Source organism: Trachypithecus francoisi, unplaced genomic scaffold, assembly GCF_009764315.1.
Source record: "Trachypithecus francoisi isolate TF-2019V2 unplaced genomic scaffold, Tfra_2.0 Lachesis_group8, whole genome shotgun sequence".
NCBI classification, from domain to species: domain Eukaryota; kingdom Metazoa; phylum Chordata; class Mammalia; order Primates; family Cercopithecidae; genus Trachypithecus; species Trachypithecus francoisi.
Window position 1 is genome coordinate 13789457 of NW_022681473.1, and position 22245 is coordinate 13811701.

The 22245-nt window shown below is 38.1% G+C and overlaps 1 protein-coding gene across 5 annotated transcripts in view; it reads right to left on the minus strand.

Annotated features, from left to right (window-relative positions):
- LOC117080982 (oocyte-secreted protein 4A) overlaps positions 1-22245 on the minus strand; it is a 54293-nt gene that overhangs the window by 22069 nt on the left and 9979 nt on the right. For 2 of the 5 annotated variants that reach the window (XR_004436037.1, XM_033206498.1), the window contains exons 2-4: positions 6264-6445; positions 4372-4469; positions 2180-2308 (exon numbers count right to left, since the gene is read on the minus strand). The gene's annotated coding sequence lies outside the window, so the exon portion shown is untranslated. Of the gene's footprint in view, positions 1-775; positions 1034-2179; positions 2309-4371; positions 4470-6263; positions 6446-22245 lie in introns of those variants that run through there. The other 3 variants (XR_004436036.1, XM_033206499.1, XM_033206500.1) reach the window with 3 other exon arrangements.

Here is a 22245-nt window from a genome sequence, read left to right on the forward strand (position 1 = left end):
TCCATCCAGCAGCCAGGGTGATCCTGATAATAAAAATCCAAGTCAGATCACATCATGCCTCCATTCGGAGCTTTCCAGGGGGTTCCCATTTTATTTCAAACAAAAGCCAAGTGTGTCAATCAACTTGGAGAAATTAGATGAGGTACTCCACTCATCGTTTTAGGCATTTCGGTTGTTGTTTTAAGACCTCATCTGTATGGCTTCACCTCTCCAATCATGCTGGCCTTGTTCTGCAAACACTCAGTGACTTTACATCAACTGTTTCCATAGTCTTGAACAGCCTTCCCTCCAGGATCTGCCAGGCTCATTCCCTCACTTCCTCCAGTTCTTTCCTTAATTATCACCTTCGAGGGATGCCTTCCCTGATGCCATATTAAGGACCACAACCCTCACCCAAGAATTCCCTATCTTCTTTCTCTGCCTCTGTCCCCTAAGGTGCATTTACTCTTTCTTAAAATACTATAGAGTATGTTTTTTTGTATACTCTGCCTCCTCCTACTAAAGTGTGAACTCCATGAGGGATTCTTTGAGGAATAAATGAATGATTAGGCCCTGTTACCAGGACCAACCACAACTAAGCCTTAGCTAGGGGCATGAATCGGCAACTGAGAAGAGTTAGTAACTGTACCCTTATAAACCTATTTCTAATGAGCATTGAAGCTTGAAATTACATAAAAGTCAGTCTTGCAATAACTAGAAACAGATATATAATAGTACAAACTTTATTCATAAATAAAACTTCATAAAGTTAAAAGCAGTGGCAGCTCCTATTTTAAAAAGGGAATAGTGGAAGGCAGCCTGCATTTTATTTAAAATCACAAGTTAGGTTTTTCAAATGGATAACAGTTGAGATCATTAAATCCCCTTCCTGCTTCTCAGATTTTCACAAAATAGCACATTAAATCCTCAGTCCTAAGCAATCAGGGCAGAGATTCCAAATTGCCTTTCAGTACCAAAGTGGACAGTGCAGTTTCTTCTCTTGCAAAAAAGGTATTCATTTGATGAACAAGGGAGTGTAGCAGTCAGATTCTTACTGAAATGGAAGAAAATAAAATATACGTCCCAATGTAAACATTACTTTGCTACTTCTAAGAGCCTGTTATTCATAAGTAAAGCAATGTATATGTATGGGAGTGCAGGAGAAGGTGTAAGTGGAAGGTAAGGAAGGAGAAGAAAGAAAGTTTATGTTCTATCCTTGAGACTGTAATCCTTAAGTGTTTAATGATTCAAGTGCAATGTATGTATAAGTGAATAACGAGGGCCAGGCGCGGTGGCTCACGCCTGTAATCCCAGCACTTTGGGAGGCCGAGGCGAGTGGATCACAAGGTCAGGAGATTGAGACCATCCTGGCTAACACGGTGAAACCCCATCTCTACTAAAAAAAATACAAAAAAATTAGCCGGGCATGGTGGCAGGCGCCTGTAGTCCCAGCTACTCGGGAGGCTGAGGCAGGAGAATGGAGTGAACCCAGGAGGTGAAGCTTGCAGTGAGCCGAGATAGCGCCACTGCACTCCAGCCTGGGCGACACAGTGAGATTCCACCAAAAAAAAAATAATAAGTGAATAAGGATACTTTTGCCCTCTAAGCTATGAAGTACATCCCAAATGTTCTAGGTATCCTATTTACTCTCTGTTAAACACAACTCCATCCTTTTATTAATAGCCATATATTAATATGTGTGGATTTTTCACAATACGCCTTCATATGGGGCTCAAGAATGAAAAGCTGTACTACCTTACAGTCATTTGGTACTTTCTGGAAAAAGTTGCAACACAGACTTATGACACTTCTGAGTTCACTTTCCCAGAGATCGTCAACATATCTAAGCCACTTTGTAGGCTCAGTGTTAATACTCATTTATTACGGTTCAGAACTTTATTGATATTGAAATTGAGAGCTATTTTCTTTTTAGTTAATTATAGTATTTCACCTACTACCCAAAATGGATAGCTCTTAGTTATATGGGTTTCCCAGTTAGTAACAGGTTATCAAGACCACCATGATCAATAAAATCTTCAACAGACATAGGAAAGCATGAACTTGCATTCTTAAACTAGAAACATTTTAGGCAAAATGCACCTTAAGACAAATGTGTGCCATTTTCTTGACAATTGTATTGACTGGTATCTACGACATACCTGGACAAAATTCATAAGATGCCGGTTTTGAGAGTTCTTACCAAGATTGTGTTGTAGAAGTTACTGCCGTGTCTTCATTCGCAATGTGTATCCTCACCTCTATCTCCCATTCATTAACATTGTCAGTTTCCCCATCTCTCGTTTCAACTGCATTTAAAAGAGGATGCTGACTAAAATAAGAGAAGATAGAAAAATATCATAGTGGTTAAGATCTACTCAGATCCTAGCATTTACAAGGCTGAACTTGGGGCCAAATTACTATTATTGGTAGACATATTGATTTCTGCTTCCCCCCACCACCCACCAACACACCCCACCCCAGAACATCACAGGCAGTATTTGTGATGCTAAGAAGCAAAGACTTAAAAAATGGACTTCCGGGTTCACTTCTTGATTCCACCATCTACCAGCAAATGACGTCAACCAAGTAACCTAACTTTTCTGTGTTTCAATATTTTCACCCTGAATTTGGCATAATAGTATCTACCACCACAGCTGGGTACCTATAGTCCCAGCTACATGGGAGGCTGAGGAGGGAGATTTCCTTGGACCCAGAAGCTCAAGATCAGCCTGAGCAAAATAAGGAGCCTCAACCACTCAAAAATAAAATAAAAGAATAGTATCTACCTCATTGAGTTAGCAGGAAGAACAAATACATTCCTACAAGCACAGTGCAGGCATAAGGTAAGTGATTAATAAATGTTAACTGCTACTATAATTATCTGTGGGAAGAGTTCTGTGTAATGTGGCTCTTCTGTAATTACTCAGGGAAAAAAAAAAATTCAGTTCAGGATTTTAACCAGAAAAACCTAATTGAAAAATTGCCCAAAGTCCTGCCAAATATATCACACTTGTGCTAAGACCTAATCAAAGTGGTTGTTAATGTTCTGAATTTTTTTTATTCTCAGTTTTTGTGGGTACATAGTAGATATGTATATATATGGTACACGAGATATGTTGATACAGGCATAAAATATGAAATAAGCACTTAGACTTTCTCAAGATGTCAATAAAAAAAAGACCCAATCTTAACCCACAAATCCTGTTTTAAGATGTCTCTCTCCCAACACTGTCAGCCCTGCATAGTACATGCTGATCTTGATACCCTGATGAGTTCAGTATCTTTTAGACTTTATTATACTTTCTCTTATTGCCTTCAGGAAACTTGCAGATGGGCTTAAGTTTAAATAACTTCAATAACTTGATTTGATTGACGAAAACCTATCAGGTTTTCAGTGACTCTGATGCTTATATCAAAAAATAAGTCATCATTTCATTTTTCAATAATATTCCCAGTATTCCTATGTTCTAGGGGACAACTTTTGAAGAATACAGGGCCAAGTGATATGGTTTGGAATCTGTGTCCCCACTCAAATCTCATGTTCATTGTAATCCCCAATATTGGAGGTGGAACCTGGTGGAAGGTGATGGGGTCATGGGGGTGGACCCTTCATGAACGGTTTAGCACAGCAGTCCCCAAACGTTTTGGCAACCGGGCCAATTTTGCGGAAGACAATTTTTCCACGGATAGGGGATAATGGTTTGGGGATGCAACTGTTCCACCTTAGATCACCAGGCATTAGATTCTCATAAGGAGTGCACAACCTAGATCCCTCGCGTGCGCAGTTCACAATAGGGTTCGTGCTCCTATGAGAATCCAATGCCACCGCTAATCTGACAGGAGGTACAGCTCAGGTGGTAATGCTGGCTTGCCGCTCACCTCCTTCTGTGCAGCCAGGTTCCTAACAGGCCAGGGACCACTACATCTCCATGGCTCAGGGGTTAGGGACCCCTAGTTTAGCACCATCCCTTTGGTGCTGGTCTCATGATAGAGTTCTCGGGATTTGTGGTTTTTTAAAAGTGGGTAACACCTCCCCCCGACCACTTCCGCCTGCTCCAGCCCTGTGAGTATGCCCGCTCCAGCTTTGCTTTCTATTGCCTTATGCCATGAGTAAAGCTGAGGCCTCCCCAGTCATGCTTCCTGTACAGCCTGCAGAACAATGAGCCAATTAAACTTCTTTTCTTATAAATTACCCAGTCTCTGGCATTTCTTTATAGCAAAGCAACAGAGGACTAAGACACCAAAGATCAAGAGATTTGTGTTCCCATTAGATTTTGGTGTCTCCTCCATTCCCCTCGCTGGTTGTACCATTTAATCTTTCAGGTTTGGAATTTTTATCTGGATAGCAAATGACGCCGGGGCTTGGACAGGGGTCTAGTACTTCTTACTCACTTGCGGACAACACACGACAGAGGCATTTCAGATCGGACAGTAGAGTCTCTTGAGATATACTTAATTTTTGTTTTAAGCAGAAGAACTTCCCTGAGTGGCTACAAGACAAAGAGAGGTTTTAAACCCATATTTGTCTCAAGTATCTCAGGAAACTTACAGGCATTTAAATAGGAATTTATAGATACATCAAGTTTTCTAAAAATGGTCACACTCTCACTAAACTATAAACAGCATCTGTTCACAGGAAACAGGACCATTTTCCAAACTGACAGATGGGTTAAAATCTGGCACAGTGCTTGTACATAAAAGGCAAGCAATACTTGTTATTTAAAAGAGAAAGGTGCTTTGTGATTCACATTCAAGAAAGCAATTGACACCTCTTTTTGAGACACACAATTGTAGTGATGCATTGCTTATTCAAAGAGAGCATGGGTTTTGAGATCATATGAATCACATTTGGAATTTGGAGCTGCCTCTATTCATCATGAATCCTTGGAAATCGTGTTTAAACAAGTAAGTCTGTTTTCTTATTTCTATAAAAAAGCAGTAATTATGGTGGTAAAGAATAATAGTGATTAAATTATCAGCATATAATAAATACCTAACAGGAAGAATAGCTGTTTTCAGGGGGGTGGGGTGGAATGGAGTTAAGACAATAGTAAAATATTTTTCTAAGTACATTTAGCATATGGTTCTCAATATAAGGCCCAGTCTTTGACAGCATAGGAAGATACGATGATTCAGAGATACCCTATTCATTACATAATTTTAAATGTTCCTATCTCAGATATATCCTGCTCTCTTTGGATAATTTGAAAATATAAGCATAGATAAAATGAAATGAACATACTACCACCACCCAGATTATTAACATTTGAATATTCCCCACTCCCCCCAGTTTATATCAAGGTTGATAGTGCCCCCTAATACATGCCGTGGTATATTAGACCTGTAATGTGCTTCCCAGATCCCCTAAGGGCTTGTTGACCCAGCTGTTGGGAATGCTGTTGCCAGATAGCCTTCAGCCATCAGCTCTCACCCTCTCCAGGAATTGTGTAGCTGCTGAGAGCTGTCTTACCCCCAGCCACACCCCTCTCCCAGGGTGGCCCACTTCTGATCACCTACCCAGCAGGAATGTGAAGCCCTGTGTAGGGTCAGCCAAAGCTGTCTTTGAGCCTGCATCACAGCTCAGCTTTGCCCTTTGCCCAATCTTCTTTCTCCCAAAAGCACTTCTTAATAAATATTCCGCACTCTCAACTCTACCTCAAATTTTGCTTTTGCTTTCTGTGTTACCCAATCTGTGGCATTTATCTAAACCTGATCAAGTTCTATTACTTCTCTTAGCATTTTATTTGGGATAATGAAAAAAATAAGGAATATCATAGCAAGATTTTACTAACTTTAAAAGCTTTTTAAATCAAGTCAAAATTCCAGTTATACTTTTATCAGTGATATGCACAGTGACTTAGTATACCCAAAATATCTGGTGAGTAGGGGCTAGGGCTGGGAGATTACTGAATATTTACTTTGAAAAGGCTTCTGATGCTTGATTAGTGTTACTCCCACCTTCTGTTTGCAATTGACCAAACTTCATGAATTATAACAAATAATTAGTTAGACAAACTGTTGAAAAACCTTGTGATGCATGGAAAATACTTTCCTCCTTCAAAACATTCAACTCTCCAGCCTGCTCCATCACTAAATGAATAATTAGTGTTTGCAATTACCACCCAACAAGAAAAAAGCATTTAGCATCTCCTTTCTTAACTGCTTCTGTCCTAAATGTGATCATTAAAGAGTCTAGCCATACTACAAATAGACACTTAATGACTTCTGGTTTGTATGTTGAAGGAATCATAAGACACTTGGGTTTTGACAGCCATTTCTCTTACTTGAGTTACAATACCACAGTCATGAGGATGGTAGAAAAACTCATAGTAGACATTTGGCAAAACACGGGTTACAGGGCAGCCATCTCCTAGAAACAGTTCATCGGGGTTAGTATACAAATTGTAAAATATCGTGGGTTTAATCCTGGCAAAGAACCAAAACTGGGTGCAGTGTACTTGAATAGCTGAAAAGCAGAAAAGAGAAACTTTCTGTTAGCATGCAATTAGATAGATCAGCTCAAAAAAATTTAGCACACCCTGTTAATACAAACGAAGAGATCATCCCTTACTAAAACAAAATGTCTTAAGGGTGAACAAATTTGCAAAACATGGTCTTTGTATTATTACTTCATCCCCTAAAAATATCCACACATATAATCATCCTTCAAATACATTTTTAGTGAATCTATATATAGGGGAAAAAATCAATACAAAATAAGATTTCATCTAACCCTCCAAAGTCACTTATTGTAGAAATAGAATCACAAGACTATATCCATATTATAATGTTTACACTAAGTGTAGAGCATTTTCTGTCTCCCTTGTTCAACTGAAGCTGTTTGAAGCAAGCCCTTTCGTTTCTACAGAAGCAAGCAAGTTTCCATGTTTGTACCTACAGTTCCATGATATATAAAGACTTGTCCGGAAAACTCAAGTTAGCAACCAGGCTTTTATAGAAATTGAGTGAAAACAGTGCTATCCTTTCCCTTCTATCTTGAAATATCTGGACATTAAGTTTTTTTTAATCTGGAAATGGAAATAATTTTCTGATATAAGCTGCTACTTGAATTAGGTCCCAGGGGAAGAGAATTAGAACAAACTAGAAATTATGAGACTGGGTAGGCATGAGTTTTTGTTTTTGTTTTTTTAAGAGTAAGTTTGGCTATTCTTCTAGACTTCACTAAAGGAAAATTTTTTCAGTTGCTCTTAAGATACTAGAAGGAGCCTGAGTTCTCAGGAGATACTGAAAACTCAGCAGAGAAACCGAAGCTATATAAATCTGCAATCCTTTCGCAGAAGGGGCTATACACATTGCAAATAACTGTATGAAAAGATGTTTAATATCATCAGCCATTATGGAAATCCAAATTCAAATCACAATATCACTACACACCTATCACAATGGCTAAAATGAATAATAGTGAAGACACCAAATGCTAGTGAGGACACCGAGAAACTGGGTCACTCATACATTGCTGGGACAATGTGAAATGCATCAACCACACTGGAAAACAGTTTGTCAATTTCTTTAAAAACTAAACATACAACAACCATATGACTCAACGATTAAACTCTTGGGCATTTATCCCAGGGAAATACAAATGCATGTTCACATAAAATATACATAAATGGGCCGGGCAAGGTGGCTCACTCCTGTAATCCCAGCACTTTGGGAGAGCGAGGCAGGTGGATCACGAGGTCAGGAGTTCAAGACCAGCCTGACCAACATGATGAAACCCTGTCTCTACTAAAAATACAAAATTCAGCCAGGCATGGTGGCATGCACCTGTAATCCCAGCTACTCAGGAGGCTGAGGCAGGAGAATCACGTGAACCTGGGAGGTGGAGGTTGCAGTGAGCCAAGATTGCCCCATTGCACTCCAGCCTGGGTGACAAAGCTAGACTCTGTCTCCAAAAAAAAAAAAAAAAGTACATAAATGTTAACAATAGCTTTATTTGTGATAATCAAAAACTGAAGGCAGCCCACATGTCTTTTGGTGGGTGAATGATTAAACAAACCATGGTATAATCATGCCATAGAATTCCACTCAGAAATTAAAAAAATCAAGCGTTGATACATACAACATCTTCGACGAATCTCCAAGGAATTATGCTGAGTGAAAAAAAAAGTCAATTCCAAAAGGTTGCAAACTGTGAGCCCATTTATATAACACCCTTGAAATGACAAAATTGTAGAAATGGAGAACAGATCTGTGCTTGACAAAAATTAAGGAATGGGGAGACAGAAGGTTTGGCATGAGTGGTTCAGGAGGAAAGTAGAAGTGGCTCTAAAAGTAGCATCCTGATTACAATAGAGATGTTCTGTCCTTTGGCTGCATCAATATTAATATCCCAATGTAACACTGTATTGTATTTCTGCAAGATGTTACCATTGGGTGAAGCTGAATAAATGGTATACTTAATCTCTGTATTACTTCTTACACTGTATGTGAATCTACAATTACCTAAAAATAAGACTTTCCTTAAATGTAAAAGCCCCAGTTATTCATATCCAGATTGGCAAAAATAAGATATCTGTGGGCACCAATTCGAATTAGAGAACGATTGAGCAAGAGAGTTACTTTTCAGATCTGCACCTGTGGCCCCACAGTTCCATTCCTAGATATGTACACACGCACACATAAAGCACTCAAATACAAACAATACTTGTAACAGCCCAAAGCTGGAAAAATTCTATTAACATGAGAACAGAAACAATTTACAATGCATTTATTCAATGCAGTGCATTCAATGGAATGCTAAATAGTAATTAATAAACCAGAGCTACAAATGTAAATCTCCAAGTGATGGATAACAAAGAAGCTGTAGAATTAAATAGAAATAGAAGATAAATGCCTGAAAAACATATTTATGGATCCACAAATTTGATGTAAAATTGTAAAACACACAGGAAAATGAATAATTACCGAACTCACATATGGGCAAAGAGGGAAGAGAATAGAATCAGGAATGACCACAGGGACTTCAACTCTACCTGAACTTTTACTTCTATTAGAAAATAAAATTTAAGCAAATGTAGCAAATTATGGATTTAATAAAGCTGAAGACCGGGTCAGTGGATATTGATATGATTCCTTACAGTTACTTGCTTTTTTAAACTTAGTTATCCATTTTAAATAGTTCCTAATTAAAGAAAGCATAATGAATACACTAAGATTCCAACATGTACCCATGTCAGGTCTAGGTTGTCTTGTTGAACAGGTAACTTGACAAATATACACAAGCTTTCATTGCAATTCTGAAATCTTAACCTTAGAAATTGACAGCCCAGGCAGGAAGCAGTGGCTCACGCCTGTAATGCTAAAGCTTTGGGAAGCCAAGGTGGGAGGATTCCTTGAAGCCAAGAGTTGGAGACTAGCCTGTGCAACATAGCAAGTCTCTACAGAAAATTTTTTTTAAATTAGCAGTTCACAGCTACAGTGAGCTATGATGGCACCACTGCACTCCAGCCTGGGTGACAAAGAAATAAATAAAACAAAAGAAAGAGAAAGAAAGAAGAGAAAGGAGAAAAGAAAAGAAGGAGAAAGATGAGAAAGAGAAGGGGAAAGAAGAGAAAAAGAGAAAGACAAGAGAAAGAAGAGAAAGAGGAAGGGAAGAGGAAGAAGGGAACAGGAAGAGGAAGAGAGAGAGAGAGAAAGAGAGAGAAGGAAGGAAGGAAGGAAGGAAGGAAGGAAGGAAGGAAAGAAAGAAAGAGAGAAAAGGAAAAGAGAAGAAAAGAAAGAAAGGGAGAGAGAGAGAGAAAAGAAAAAGCATTCAGCACGGTGACTCATGCCTGTTATACCAGCACTTTGGGAGGCCGAGGTGGGCAGATCACTTGAGGCCAGGAGTTTGAGACCAGCCTGGCCAATATGGTGAAACCCCATCTCCACTAAAAATACAAAAATTAGCCGGATGTGATGGTGCGCCTCTGTAATCCCAGCTACTCGGGAAGCTGAGGCACAAGAATTGCATGAACCCGGGAGGTGGAGGCTATAGTGAGCCCAGATTGTACCACTGCAATCCAGCCTGGGTGACAGCGAGACTCTTGTCTCAAAAAGAAAGAAAAAAATGATGAAAGGAAGGGAGTGAGGAAGGGAAGGAGGGGAAAGAGGGAGGGAAAAGGAAAGAGAGAGGGAGGGAGGGAAAAGAAAGGGAGGGAGGAGGGAACAAGAGAGAAGAAAAAGAAGAGAGAAAAAGGGAGGAGAGAAAGAAAGGAAAAGAGAGAGGCAGAAAAAGAGAAAGAGAAAGAGAGAAACTGACAGCCCGAGTTTATACTCAGGGCTACCAATCATTCTGGTTTGCTCCGGACAGGAGGTTTTTAGGGCTAATGCAGGAAAAGTACTGGAAAAACCTGGACCACTGCTCACCTCACTTAGGAGGCACTGACTGCTCCCTCTGAAATGAAAAGGATCTATGAAGGATAAGGTAAAGAAAGGCTAAGACTTTATAAGGCTTTCTTCGTGTATGTGACACACCACAGAGTCCTGAGTTCCTACCACCACCCACTCCTCTGCTTTCCAGGCCACTTGACACTCTTCATATTAAACCCACTTTAAGTATTTGAGCCCCAAGAACTGATATGGTGAGAATAAGATCAAAAGGAATGGGGAGTTGGAGAAAGACGGTCTCAGGTTAGGGCGCATTCCCTAGTCTCAGTGCTGGTATGCAAGAGAGAAACATGAGATCTCAAGATTGCACCCCTAAAAGAGGCACCACCCCTCCGTGTGTCCTTGGCTATTATTAAGATTCAACCAGACCAAAACTGTAAAGAATCCAAAGCCACGTCTTTCAGCCCTCTTTAAGAAACTTCTACTCCCCAAGTCCTAAGTTGTACCTGACCAGTCTCCAGCACAGGTCCATATCAAGGAATGGAGAAAAAAGAGCCCTTTTAACCCCAGAATGGTCTTCATTTGCCCAGATTGAAAACCAGATCTCACTCAGGAAACAGAAGTTGGGGAGAATAGATAGCTTTATATGCCAAAATACCCGAAGCCACACACAGGTGTGGGTAATTAACTACAACTTCGGCTAGCACACATGTGCCATAAATATAATTTTGTTTCATTTTTCTAAGAGGTCACACTTTTTACTCAGATGTCAAAAAACAAGAGCAAAAATGAAGCAAAATGTGCCGAGTATACTAGAAGGCTTCACTTGCTTTAGAGTCCAAAGCATCAGATATAGTTATTTTTATGCACTAAGGTTTACTTTATTAAAACTTCCTATCATCCTATAACGTCTGTCTCCACATCTGAACACTAAAGATATAACTGTGTAATTTAATTGTTCTGTGCATCTCAGAAGGCAAAGCCCTGAGAACATGGGAATTGAAAGATTTCATCTACTTTCACGTGTTTTCACCAACCAATCTCTAAACAGTGGCACTCAAACTTAATAGAGATCAGAATCACCGGGAGAGCTTATTGAAGCACAGCTGAGTCTCACTTAGTTTTCTGATTCACTGAGACTGGGCTAGGACCTGAGAATTGATGTTTCTCACAAGTTCCCAGGCCATGCTCATACTGACCACCCAGGGACCACACTTTGAGAATCCCTGGTCTACAGGGTTTTGCCTTCAGAGTACATGCTGTGTTCATGCCCATTAGCAGCAATGCTTGCTTCTCAAATGTTAAGGAGCACACACATCACCTGAGGCTCCCTTTACAATGCAGATTCTAATTCGGAATGTCTGGGGTGAAGGCTAAGATTCTGCATTTTAAGATTGCAGGGATGTTGCTCTGGAGACTACGTTGTGAGTAGCAATGCCTGTAAATAGTTACTCACACTTAGATTCCTTTCTTCAAAACAGAATATGCCAACTTAAAAATGACAAATTCAAAATCTCATTACCAAAACAAGCGTAAGTGAATGTTTGGTTCAAATATATTCTGATTTTTTTCACTAATAACCAGTTATTAGAGTTTAGCAACTGTGTCCTACGTTAATAGAACATGGAAAGTAGAAGGTTACCAAAAACAAATAGAAAAGACTATATAAAGGCATTTAACTATCCTTGATATTATGTGAATTTTATCATTAAATTTAGTCTGTTCTAAAAGTTCTAAAATGCCATTAAATGATGGGCTCTTCACAGGTTGGGACCATTCCGCTATATTTTTATGTGTCCTAAGTTTCACAAAATGGGTGCCCAATAAAAGATGGCAGGAGAAAGAAGAAAAAAATAGAATTAATTAGTTAGCATTTGTTCTTTTTAAAAGTTGGTTGTTTTTATTTTGTTTTTGTCTTTGTTTTTTTTGAAACGGAGTTTAGTTCTCCAGGCTGGAATGCAATGGCACGATCTCAGCTCTCCGCACTCTCTGCCTCCTGGGTTCAAGCGATTCTCCTGCTTAGACTCCCAAGTAGCTAGGATTACAGGCGCCTGCCACTATGCCCAGCTAATTTTTGTATTTTTAGTAGAGATGCAGTTTCGCCAAGCTGGCCAGGCTGGTCTTGAACTCCTGACATCAAGTGATCCGCCCACCTCGGCCTCCCAAAGTGCTGGGATTACTGGTGTGAACCACTGCACCTGGCCTCTTTTTAAAAGTTTTTGAAATGTTTACATTTCACTTGTGTTAAAGATACAAATATATTTTAATTTTAATAATTATGCTTTTTAAATTTGATGTGTATTGAGATAAAAAGTACATTAAAACATCATTTCAGATATATTGCTATCTAGGTGGACAGTGCTAAGGTTCAGTCCAAATGAATGTCAAAACGTTGTCCACAGGTACCTAAGGATGCACAAGGCAATGTCTCCGACTTTCAGCCACCCAGTCTTAGCCTCCTACATCTGACAATCTGCAAAACTACTATTCTTATCAAATTGTCAATAAACTAGTAAAGAATAGGCGGTTTAAATCTTAAAATTACCTGGTTAAATCACTGGAAGAGCAATACTTTCAAGGTGAGGATGGAAGCATTGAAGAGGGTTGCTTACAGTTCTATTATCCTTTTTATTTCTACCCATGAGCCTTGTAAGGAACATGACTGTGCTTTGGTCAAGGATAGGCCAAGGTAGGATAGTAACATCCTTTGTGATTCAGCGAGTTTAGGGCACAGGCGTATAACTCCACTTGTTATCACAGACATGTAGCCATAACATGGGAAGACCACCACTTGACTCTAAGCCGCTATTGTCTGTAAAAGGTAAATTGCCCTGCTAACACTGTACATTTGTTTGCACTGGCACCCAGAGAAAGAGAGAACCAAAGCTGTCCATCTGGACAGAGGGAAGCCAGGACATAGCTCAGCTTGCTCGTGCCCAGAGAGAGAGAGAGAAAGCTGCTGACCCTGAAGGCAAGGGAAAGCCAGTCGCTCACCTTTGTGTGGAAGGCTCTGGACTAAGCAGCCGAGACAGGGCAGACAGTGTGAGAAAGTTCTTGATGAGAGCTGCTGTTAAATAAAATCATCTTTCACCTGCCTACGGCCCCTTAAATGTTCTGCTCATTCACCCAATCCCTTCAGACCTCAACATGACATTTGGCATAGTTGTGAACCTGACAAGCCTCTATCTTCAGGCTTTCATCTTTTTTTATTTGTTTTATAATAAATCTATGATTGCTTTCATGTCCTAAAAAAAAAAAGTCTTCTTTTTAAAATAAACTTTTTTTTAATGTTTTAAACTACATTTTAAATACTTACAAACACTAAATACATTAATGATATATATGTTAGTGAAAAAATATTTCAATTTTTGGAGCAAAATGGTTAAACAAGAGGTAGCACAGGAAATAGCCGACAGTCATTATAGGACCTACCCCTCTTTTCCAACGATGAAATGCTAGAAATCTCCAGATTTATTGGGGGGTGGTGATTATCTGATATAAAAACCAAATTGAAGGTTTCCATTGTTCTCAATATGTCTTCTTTTTGTTGTCTCTATTTAAGATATATAACCTGATGTTTTGATATAAATATACGTAGCAAAATGATTACTACAAGCAAATTGACATAACCATCACCTTCCATAGTTACCTCGTCTGTCAGGAGGGTACCTAAAATCTTACCTCTTAGAAAATTGTTAGTACATATACAATATTATTAATTATACTCCTCACTCTATACGTTGGATCTCTAGACTTACTCATCTTACGTAATGGCAAGTTTGTAGCCTTTGACCTACTTCTCCCCATTTCCTCTCCCACCAGCCTTTTTATAGCTATTTACTGCTATTTGTTTTATTCTGACTACAATAAATATTCATGCATTGTTTTCAGTTATTGTATCACTTCAATTTTCAACAACATACTAAAGTCTAACCCTCAACTTCTTTTTCCAGTGTACATTTTTTTCTTTTTACTTTTTTTTAAAGTGAGGCATCATTTACAAAGAATAAAATTCACTCTTTTTAAGTACACAGTTCCATGAATCCTGAAAAATGTATACAGTCATGTAACCACTGCAATAATCAAGATATAGAACATTTCCTTCACCCCAAAATGTACCCACCTGCCTCTTTGTAGTCATCTGTTCTCTAATCCCCAGCCCCAAGCAAGTGCATGTTTTTCTGTGTCTATAATTTTATCTTTTCCAAAATGTCATTGAAGTTAGATCATATAATGTGTAGACTTCGTATCTGACTTCCTTAGGTTTCATAATGCTTTTGAGATTCATTCAAGTTGTTGGGGTAACTATAGGTTGTTCTTCATTATCATAGAGTATTTCATTGTGTGGCTATACCACAAGTTGTTTAATCTCTTATAAGTTTATAGTCATTTAGACTGTTTCCATTTTTTGGCTCTTATGAATAAGGCTGCCATAAACATTTGTGTATATGTAGATCCTTATATAGACATATGTTTTTATTTCTCTTAGGTAAATATTCAGGAGTGGAATTGCTGGGTTGTATATACTTAATTTTAGTAGTTACTAATCTGTTTTCTAAAGTGACTGCGTCATTTTGGAATCTTACCAGAAACATGGCAATTTCCAGTTGCTTTTTATCATTACCAGCACTTGGTGTTGTGGGCCATTTTAAGTTTTGCCATTCTAGGAGGTGTGTAGTGTTCTCCGTTTGTGGTTTAGATTTTCCTAATAATTAGTGATATTGTACAACTCTTCATATGATTCTTTGCTATATGTATATCCTTTTTTTTTTTTTTTTTTGAGACGCAGTCTCCCTCTGTTGCCCAGGCTGAAGTGTAGTGGTGTTATCTCGGCTAACTGCAACCTCTGCCTCCTAGATTAAAGTGATTCTCCTGCCTCAGTCTCCCAAGGAGCTGGGATTACAGGTGCCCGCCACTACACCTGGCTAATTTTTGTATTTTTAGTAGAAACAGCGTTTTACCATGTTGGCCAGGCTAATCTCAAACTCCTCACCTCAGGTGATCCACCTGCCTAGGCCTCCCAAAGTGCTGAGATTACACGCATGAGCCACCGTGCCTGGCCTGCCATGTGTACATCCTTTTAAGGAAGTATCTATTCAAACATTTTATTTTTATTGAGTTATTTTTCATCTTCTTGAGTTGTACCTCATGAATTTTGTTTTGTATGGAAATGTCTTTTTAGAAGAGCCTTGGCTAGTTATCTTGAGTAAAGACACTCATTCAGAATCTGATTATTTCCTTATAATTAGACTAAAACCTTTTTGACAAGAATAAATGAAGTTACAAATGTTATAATCTTAAGAACATTTCTATAGCTTTTCCATTGCCTAGTTTTTTTCTTTTTTATGTTTTAGAGCTTTTTATATATTAAGGAGATTATCCTTTTATCTGTGATATTAGATGCAAATATTTTCCTCCTAGGCAGTCATTTGTCTTTTGATTTTGTTTGTGGTATTTTTGCCATCAAAATTTGTTTAATTTTTGCTTCAGATTCTATTTAGTCACATTTCACTTATTGCTTCTGGAATTCGAGTCATAATTACAACAGACTCACTTATACCTATTTAATATAATAATGAATACAAGCAGGCTAAATACACTTTGAGCATTTTACTTTGACTGGAGTATGACCAGTACAGGGCTGGTAATTCACTATTAACTGTGTCATTTGTTTGTCTCTATCCAGTGGGATCCCCAGACACCTAACTGATTCAAATTCACTAAATGGCTAACAACACTAAAATATGGCAGCTATGTACCCCTTAACACTTGTATTCAGACAGAAAAAAATAAGAAAGAATCCTCTCACTAGCTAAGGTGTCCAGTGGTCTGGCCTACAGAAGTGTCTCCCTGACTAAGGGAAACAGGATACTTCAGTCTCACTCTCAATAATCTCTGGACCAGGGCTCAACAAGCCTTCCCTTTCAGAGGCTGAAGATCCTGAGTAATTCTCCTATATGCATCTGCATTTTCTTTTCTTGCCTTGGGTTTAGAGAATTACACTTCTATTTTGCCAAATTTTTTTCTTTTTTTTTTTTTACAAAAAGAATTGTTACTCTTGGAAAATTTTAAGGATATGTGACTAGTTATAGCAGAGGGTCCCAAACATTCACATAGTTCTCTTAATGATAGAGTAACTTTTGTTCTTTGTTTGTTTGTTTTTTATGGCATCCTTTCATCAAAAGAAATACATAACAGCTTCATTTATTGTTACATCAAAATAACTTAAGTATTTTTGTACTGACAACTTAGTAGCCATTTGAAAACACTTAGGCCGGGCGCGGTGGCTCAAGCCTGTAATCCCAGCACTTTGGGAGGCCGAGACGGGCGGATCACGAGGTCAGGAGATCGAGACCATCCTGGCTAACACGGTGAAACCCCGTCTCTACTAAAAATACAAAAATTAGCCGGGCGAGGTGGCGGGCGCCTGTAGTCCCAGCTACTCGGGAAGCTGAGGCAGGAGAATGGCGTGAACCCGGGAGGCGGAGCTTGCAGTGAGCTGAGATCCGGCCACTGCACTCCAGCCTGGGCGACAGAGCGAGACTCCGCCTCAAAAAAAAAAAAGAAAACACTGAAACATATACATTGGAAGAAAATATTTTTATTTTATTATTTAAATAACCACAATTACTGATAATATACATATGACTGTTTGACACTGCACGGCGTCTCAGCTCTTGAAATCAGATTGGGCATCACCGTCTTCATTTCTTGTTCCACATGGATCTTCCCACGGTGACTGCCCTGGCATTTCATCACAGCAACCACTAAATCCCAAGCTGCACAAAGTTGTGGACTAATAGAAACTAATGTAGTGCCACCAAAGGTTGGGACTGTGGACTACCTTGAGCTGGTAATTTGCATCATGTCTGACAGTTGTCAAGTATCACTCACTGTTGCCCTGAAATTTTTAAAATATCCGCTGATACCGCTGTGCGTTCACTGCAGTGCCTCTGAGACCTTCAGCACGGAGAATACAAACTGTGGTGATAAGATTCGTGTTTTTATAGACAAATGTGACCTATTAATGACCTCTTTAATGGAACAGTAAATTCTCACAAACAGGTATTTTACTAAATGAATGAAAATAACCACATGTGGTATACTTTGTTTTCTATTCTCTTCTCAATAATTTATTAATTCAATTATTCAATAGATATCTATTAAGCAAATGATATGTCAGGGGCATGTCTCAAATAAATGAAATTTTATTTTCACACAAAAACCTGTACACCAATGTTCCTAGCAGTTGTATTCATAGTCGCAAAGTACTGGAAACAATCTAGATAACCATTTTTTCTTGAATGAATGGCTAAACGAACTATAGTAATCTATACCATGGGATACTATTTAGCAAGAAAAAGAGCAAATTATTGCTTCATTGGAACATTCTGAATGAATCTCCATGGAGTTATGCTGAGTGAAAACAGCCAATCCCAAAAGGTAATATGCTATACTATTCCATTTATACAACACCCTTGAAATGGAAAAGTGGAAACAGAGAGTAAATTAGTGGTTACCAGGGTTTAAAAGGGGATGGGGACAGGAGGGAAGTAGATGTAGCTCTTAAAAGGTCATTATTATGGATCACTGTGGTGATGGAAATGTTCCATGTCTTGACTATATCAATGGCAATATCTTGGTTGTGATATTGTGTTTTAGTTTTGCAAGATGTTACCACTGGGGAAAATTGGGTGAAAAGTACATAGAATCTCTTTGTGTTGTTCCTTACAACTGTGTATGAATTCACAATTACCTCTAAATGATTTTTAATGTAACAAAAACTACCTAAAAACTAACCAATGACTACTTTTCAATGACCCGTAAATCAAACCCATAACGAAAAAACAACCCAGGGATCGGTGTGCCTTTATGAAAAGGATCTGTGCTACAAAAAAAACTAGCTGAGCAAAAACAAAAGACAAAAAAAATTCAAATTTAAATAAATAGGTATCATTTCCACCCTTCTGAGGAAAAATGTTTAAGAGATTTGTTAACATTCAGTCATGACGGTTTTCTTAGAAAAGAAATAATATCATTTACTTCCTATGATGAAGTAAATTGATATATTTCCAGGGACAATTTAGCAATAAATACTGTTTTAATATGTTTATTCTTTGTCACAATTCCTAATATATTATTTTGTCCCATAGAAATGCTGATATGAGATTGCAACAGTTTATCTTAAAAGATATCAATTACTGTACTCTTTGCAATATTAGCAAAGTAGAATCAAGTCAACAATCCACCATCTGATATGAGTTAAATCAATTGTGGTATATCAATACAATGCACTGATAGTCAGCAATTAAAATAACAAAGTAAATCTATATACCTACAGTATATATATATAACATATATGCCTATCACACATACCTATAGTATACGTATATATACAGTACACATACACAGATTTATACAAAGTTTTCTATAGTATGTATATACATTCCTTAGCAAGAGCTATGGTGTTAATTTTATGTATATTATATATAGTATATAATTAGTATATAATTATTTATTATATATAATATATTGAATATTAATATATTATTATTCAATAATATATTGAATATTAATATATTATTATTCAATAATATATTGAATATATGGCCCACCCATGGGCCAATTGACATATACTTCCTCCCCTCTGAGGCCCATAAAAGCCCTGGGTTCAGCCATAGCTGAGCAGACACAGGATGATCAGCTGCAGAGAGGAGCTACCCTCTCTGCTGAGAGCTTCAGAGACCTGCAAGATACAATATAATTAATACAATACAAGATAGAATATAATTAATATATATTAGTTTCTATAACTTCTTTATAAATTTTATATTAATTTTATATAATGCATACATATGCTATGAAAAACTTTAGAAAAATTAATCACAATGGCTATCACCAAGGAATGTATTAGATGAGACTTTAATTTTTTATGTTTAACATTTTTGTCTTGTTTGCATTTTATATTAGTTCATGAATTTTCTTAAAGCCACCTGTCTTCAATAGTACTTCCCCTGCCCCCAACTTCTGACTGAAATATACTTAAAACTTAGGTACCGGATTTACTTCCCCTGATATAACTTTTAAGTCCTTTTCTAAAATTAAGGACATTTTCAGATCTACTTATCTGATGCTTTTTAACTATTTCTGAAATGACAAAAGATAACATAGTATAGAGTTATAGCTGAAGCAGCATGCTTAAAATATAGTTTTATTCTAATTATTCATAGGCATCGCCCTTTCCTTTCTACAATGGCATCCTTTTTATTTACATTTTAAATACCATTTTAAATTGTCCAAATAAGTCATTACATAATTCTTTTTTTTTAATTAATTTATTTATTTATTATTTTTTTTTTATTATACTTTAAGTTCTAGGGTACATGTGCATGACGTTTATATCATGTATAACTCCCCAATGCAATCCCTCCCTCCTCCCCCCTCCCCATGATAGGCCCCAGTGTGTGATGTTCCGCTTCCCGAGTCCAAGTGATCTCATTGTTCAGTTCCCACCTATGAGTGAGAACATGCGGTGTTTGGTTTTCTCTTCTTGTGATAGTTTGCTAAGAATGATGGTTTCCAGCTGCATCCATGTCCCTACAAAGGACGCAAACTCATCCTTTTTGATGGCTGCATAGTATTCCATGGTGTATATGTGCCACATTTTCTTAATCCAGTCTGTCACAGATGGACATTTGGGTTGATTCCAAGTCTTTGCTATTGTGAATAGTGCCGCAATAAACATACGTGTGCATGTGTCTTTGTAGTAGAGTAATTTATAATCCTTTGGGTATATACCCAGTAGTGGGATGGCTGGGTCATATGGTACATCTAGTTCTAGATCCTTGAGGAATCGCCATACTGTTTTCCATAATGGTTGAACTAGTTTACAATCCCACCAACAGTGTAAAAGTGTTCCTATTTCTCCACATCCTCTCCAACACCTGTTGTTTCCTGACTTCTTAATGATTGCCATTCTAACTGGTGTGAGATGGTATCTCATTGTGGTTTGCATTTCTCTGATGCAATGATTTGCATTTCTCTGATGGCCAGTGATGATGAGCATTTTTTCATGTGTCTGTTGGCGGTATGGATGTCTTCTTTTGAGAAATGTCTGTTCATATCCTTTCCCCACTTTTTGATGGGGTTGTTTGTTTTTTTCTTGTATATTTGTTTGAGTTCTTTGTAGATTCTGGATATTAGCCCTTTGTCAGATGAGTAGGTTGCAAAAATTTTCTCCCATTCTGTAGGTTGCCTGTTCACTCTGATGGTAGTTTCTTTAGCTGTGCAGAAGCTCTTTAGTTTAATTAGATCCCATGTGTCAATTTTTGCTTTTGCTGCCGTTGCTTTTGGTGTTTTAGACATGAAGTCCTTGCCCATGCCTATGTCTTGAATGGTACTACCTAGATTTTCTTCTAGGGTTTTTATGGTATTAGGTCTAACATTTAAGTCTCTAATCCATCTTGAATTAATTTTCGTATAAGGGGTAAGGAAAGGATCCGGTTTCAGCTTTCTACTTATGGCTAGCCAATTTTCCCAGCACCATTTATTAAATAGGGAATCCTTTCCCCATTTCTTGTTTGTCTCAGGTTTGTCAAAGATCAGATGGCTGTAGATGTGTGGTATTATTTCTGAGGACTCTGTTCTGTTCCATTGGTCTATATCTCTGTTGTGGTACCAGTACCATGCTGTTTTGGTTACTGTAGCCTTATAGTATAGTTTGAAGTCAGGTAGCGTGACGCCTCCAGCTTTGTCCTTTTGACTTAGGATTGTCTTGGCAATGCGGGCTCTTTTTTGGTTCCATATGAACTTTAAAGCCGTTTTTTCCAATTCTGTGAAGAAATCATTGGTAGCTTGATGGGGATGGCATTGAATCTATAAATAACCTTGGGCAGTATGGCCATTTTCACGATATTGATTCTTCCTATCCATGAGCATGGTATGTTCTTCCATTTGTTTGTGTCCTCTTTTATTTCACTGAGCAGTGGTTTGTAGTTCTCCTTGAAGAGGTCCTTTACATCCCTTGTAAGCTGGATTCCTAGGTATTTTATTCTCTTTGAAGCAATTGTGAATGGAAGTTCATTCCTGATTTGGCTCTCTGCTTGTCTGTTACTGGTGTATAAGAATGCTTGTGACTTTTGCACATTAATTTTGTATCCTGAGACTTTGCTGAAGTTGCTTATCAGCTTAAGGAGATTTTGGGCTGAGACGATGGGGTTTTCTAAATATACAATCATGTCATCTGCAAACAGGGACAATTTGACTTCTTCTTTTCCTAACTGGATACCCTGGATTTCTTTCTCTTGCCTGATTGCCCTAGCCAGAACTTCCAACACTATGTTGAATAGGAGTGGTGAGAGAGGGCATCCCTGTCTTGTGCCAGTTTTCAAAGGGAATTTTTCCAGTTTTTGCCCATTCAGTATGATATTAGCTGTGGGTTTGTCATAAATAGCTTTTATTATTTTGAGGTACATTCCATCAATACCGAATTTATTGAGCGTTTTTAGCATAAAGGGCTGTTGAATTTTGTCAAAAGCCTTTTCTGCATCTATTGAGATAATCATGTGGTTCTTGTCTTGGTTCTGTTTATATGCTGGATTACGTTTATTGATTTGCGAATGTTGAACCAGCCTTGCATCCCAGGGATGAAGCCCACTTGATCATGGTGGATAAGCTTTTTGATGTGCTGCTGAATCCGGTTTGCCAGTATTTTATTGAGGATTTTTGCATGGATGTTCATCAGGGATATTGGTCTAAAATTCTCTTTTTTTGTTGTGTCTCTGCCAGGCTTTGGTATCAGGATGATGTTGGCCTCATAAAAAGAGTTAGGGAGGATTCCCTCTTTTTCTATTGATTGAAATAGTTTCAGAAGGAATGGTACCAGCTCCTCCTTGTACCTCTGGTAGAATTCAGCTGTGAATCCATCTGGTCCTGGAC